The following is a 4,371-nucleotide window of genomic DNA, read 5'->3' as shown; positions in this document are numbered from 1 at the left end:
CACTCATGTGTCACCACTGGTGCCAGGGCCATCGGGCCAATGGCAAGGTTGACCCTGCACTACTCTGCCCACTAACAACTGCTTCTCACCCTTCCTCAGAGTCAAGTAAGTCCAGTAATCTGTCCTGCAAAGCCTCTTCCCCATTAGCCCTCCCCTCATCTCTTTATAACAACTGTATAATTTATCTTATTTATTATATTTACATCCCCCATGGGCTGCCCAAACAACTACCAGAAAAACCTGCTAATCAAGCAAAGCCAAGTTTATTAGATATCCTGCTGGAAAGGAGCAGAACACCTTGACAAAACCTTCGTAGTGTTTCAGAACGAGAAGTTGGAGTAGAGTCTTTGTTGGGGCTTGAGGCTTGGGCTAGGTGACGTTAAGGACGATGTGACAAGGATGGAAGTGGCTGGAATCGGACAATTCATGACATTCTGGCTTTCAACTGGTGGGAACATTGAGGTGAGGGTCTTGTAGGCCTTGATAAATAGTTAGTCTTGATAAATAAGCACCATTTCCTAGCATCATTCAGCACAGGAACTGAGCATTACTTTTGTTTCAGTTCTCACACCACTAGATTGTAAGCTCCACAAGGGCACGGGTTTCTCTTTCTGTTCTGTTTACTTGTATCCCATCTTACAGAATAATGCAGATATCAAGAGTACATATCAATAAATATTTGTCAAATAAAAGAATGAATGTGTTACTATGTTCTTTGTGTGTGTGTGTGCGCGTGGCTGGCCGATAAGGGGATCCAAACCCTTGACCTCGGTGTTATCAACACCGTGCTCTAACCAACTGAGCTAAACGGCCAGCCCTCTTTGTCTGTTAAAATGAGGAAACTAACTCAACTTCCCTCAGTCACGTTATTAGAGGAACACAGCACTGTTTGATTCTAAAGCCAAACTCTCTCCTGAGCCACCATGCTGATGGTAACTAATGTTTACTGAAACTCTCTGTTATGTGCTTAAAGTACAGTTTATCATTTAATCCAATAACTCTGCAATGCAAATGCTATCATTATCCCCCTTTTAAGGATAAGAAAACAGGTTTGTAGAAATTAGGTTACCCAAGGTCAAAAAGCTCACAAGTGCAGGGATGATTCTCAAGTCATGTTTTTTGGACTCCAAACACTATGCAATAGTCGAAAAGTGGAAGCAACCCAAGGCTGCGTCAATGGACAAATGGATAAACAAAATGTGGTATATACATACAATGGAATATTATTGAGCCATAAAAAGGGAGGGAACTCTGACACATGCTATAACATGGATGAAACTTGAAGACATTAGTGCACATGCAAGGACTTCTCTTAAAATTTTTTTAAAAATTTAAAACCCCTGGAGGCTGGTTAGTTAAGTTAGCTCAGTTGGTTAGAGCATGGTGTTAATAACGCCAAGGTCAAGAGTTCGGATCCCCTTACTGGCCAGCCACAATAAAAAGAAAAGAAAATTTAAAACCCCTGGACCTTACAGAGTTTTTAACACATTTTCTTTAAACTTTCCAAAGTAGCAAAAGGTTCTTCTTCAGCCAACACAACCTGCTCACCTGTATTTGTTTATATTTCCTTTCTACATCTTTCTATGTTTTCCCTTATTTTTTCTCCTTTATTTCTTGCTGCATGAACAGCTTCGATGATGGTTGATGACTGCTGGAAGATTTTATGTTCAGGCTAGAACATTGTTCATGGAAGACTCAGGCACTGGAACCCGACTGAGCCACAGTCGCTTCAGGAGAAATGCAGATGGGACCTGTGCTGAGAACTGTGTGGGGTGGGGGGACACACAGTGGTGCTGACAGGTGACAGAGAAATCTGTTTCCAGAAGATTTCTCAGCAAGGTTAGGGGGAAATGATGATCAAGTCTTGGTCCGAGTCATCTGGAGGAGGATGGCAGACCAAGAAGTCTTACGTTTCAGGCACTTGCAACAGGTTAAGAACGCTGCAGCAGGCATCCTCCATGTTGAAAGTCCCCAGGAGAGATCATTAACGTCCCTCACACCCACATAGTTCCTGAGGCCTAAAATGTCCCTCCCAAGTCCTGGGGTGTTGCTTTGTGTTGCTTTGCCCCCCACGAATTTGTCACCCCACTTCCCCTGGGTGACAGAGATGCAAAGGATTACTCAAAGCCCATCTCTTCTGAGAGCAGTGAGAGGCCCCGAAGTGGTTAATATCCAGCTGGAACCCTCAAGCGAGAGGGATCCCTTCCTTGGGAAATTAACACCAAATTAGGGTTCTCTTCCTACATTTATTTTCCAGACCAGGAAGTTACAGGAAGAGACATAGGTGGGGTTATAGTTTAACAGTATAGGCTGGTAACTTTCAATGAAACAAGCCAGATGACATTCCAGTAAGGCAATTAAGTGGTCCTATCAACAACAGTTTGATCTTAGCAAACATTCCTTCCTATAGCAATTTCTCAGTATCTTTACATAACAATCAGTAACTAGTCTGTCTTTGAGCCAGCAACCTGCTGTGCCACAATCCTTATCTTGCAACAGAGACTTATAGCCTGAGGAAAATTTTCTGTCCTTGAAAGGTCAATATTTGAAACTGCAAGGCTTTGGAAAACCAGGCCCTGTGAAGTACATATGCTTTTTAGTATATTCCACACCAGGGCTGCTGTCCCCCTCTACTGTCACAAATCAGTGTGGCCCACTCCAGTAGCTATAACTTCACCTTCTGTCCTATTATTCCCATGCTCACATCAAGACCTTTCTTTGGAAGGGTCAAGTACAGAAGGAACAAGGACACTTTCATAAAAATGTAAAAAGAGCACTAGTCTGCTTGTGCAGCCGTAACAAAACTCCACAGATACAGTGAGTGGCTTAAGCAACAGACATTTATTTTCTCACAGTTCTGGAGGCTGGAAGTTCAGGGTCAAGGTGCCAGGGTTGGTTTCTGGTGAGACCTCTCTTATAGGCTTGTAGATGGCGCCTTCTTGCTGTGTCCTCAAATGACTTTTCCTCTGTGCTTAAGTGTCTCTTCCTCTTCTTATAAGGACAATAGTTCTATCAGATTAGGATCCCACCCTTATGACCTCATCTATCCTTAATTACCTACCTACAGGTCTTATCTCCAAATGCAGTCACATTGGGGTTTAGGCCTTCAACATACAAATTCATGGGGGACATGATTCAACCCATAACAATTTATCTTCCCACTTTGGCCAGTGCAGGCCACCAGAGAAGGGCTTGGTAAGCAGTGTACTCAACCATATGTTCATTATCTTTACGACCTAGCACCATGTTAATCCAACAAGAGAACCCAGGTGGCTGGACCAGAATTAAGTGTGAACCCCCTAGGCCTCCCTTCTCGCTGGGCTGTCACCTACAGGGTGCAGCACAGGGCAGCCTAGAACTGCCATTAGTGGAAAGATAGGAGCACCATGCCCAGTTACCTTAAGGGCAGAATCCCAAATTTTAAAAATACAGATGTCTGTTGGTTGACAACTCCCCAGGGCTTCTCTTTGCACATCTTGTGAGCAAAGGCACTGACTCCCTGCATTCTAGACTCTTCTCTAGAATGTTTCTCTAGCAAACAGCCTTGGAGGATAAAGATAAATGTCTCCTTCCACAGCATAGGGCAACTTTGTTAACTTTCCAGTGTAATGATGTTTTCACCTAGAACAAAGATCACGCAAGCTCATTGCCCATTTCTACAGATTTGGGCTCCTTAAACTTGGGGTCCTTTCCTATACACAACCTACTGCATGCTCAGATTTCACTGGCCCCCATCACATCACCCTGTGGGAACTGGGCTCAAGGAACTTGTGCAAAAATGCTAAAACTCTGCTTCTGCTATTGCCATGATTAGTGAAGTCCTGTGTCTCTGACCCAGGGGTCTCGTATCCACTGCCAACACCCATGAAACTATGGCAAGCTCACTGGTTAGCTTGCAAGTAGGGTAAAATCTCAGACCCTTCACAGTTCTTGATCATCAGTCCCACATCTTTTATCCTGATCATTACCTAGGAAGCAGCCAAGAGATCATTTCTCTCTGAGGAGAGCCAAATTCAGTGACCAAACTGTCTTGCTAAGGTGTGTGGACCAGGAAAAGGCGAGAGTAGCATCAGAAATTGTTTCCTTTTTTTTTTTTTATTTGTCAGCTGGCCAGTACAAGGATCTGAATCCTTGAACTTAGTGTTATCAACACCATGCACTAACCAACTAAGCTAACCGGCCAGCCTGTTTTCAGTCAATTCTTGAGGAGGCAGTTTCAATACTCAACAACACAGGATGTCTGTGAATAGTAGGAAGCACAGAAGCTCTACCACCTTCACTATCAGCCCACTGTTGACTGCCTTTTGCAAATGTTGTCAGAATGCAAATGGTCCAGAAAACCAAATACATGACTCAGATCAGCTCCACAGG

At 43.7% G+C, this 4,371-nt stretch overlaps 1 non-coding gene across 1 annotated transcript; it reads right to left on the bottom strand.

Annotated features, from left to right (window-relative positions):
• Nucleotides 1-738: 738 nt before the first annotated feature.
• On the bottom strand, nucleotides 739-813 carry TRNAI-GAU (transfer RNA isoleucine (anticodon GAU)). Its single transcript has one exon. It is a non-coding gene; the product is annotated as a tRNA-Ile (tRNA).
• Between the last annotated feature and the right edge of the window lie 3,558 nt (nucleotides 814-4,371).

This window comes from Cynocephalus volans, chromosome 15 (genome assembly GCF_027409185.1).
Source record: "Cynocephalus volans isolate mCynVol1 chromosome 15, mCynVol1.pri, whole genome shotgun sequence".
NCBI classification, from domain to species: Eukaryota; Metazoa; Chordata; class Mammalia; order Dermoptera; family Cynocephalidae; genus Cynocephalus; species Cynocephalus volans.
This window is presented reverse-complemented; position numbering and strand designations above follow the sequence as displayed.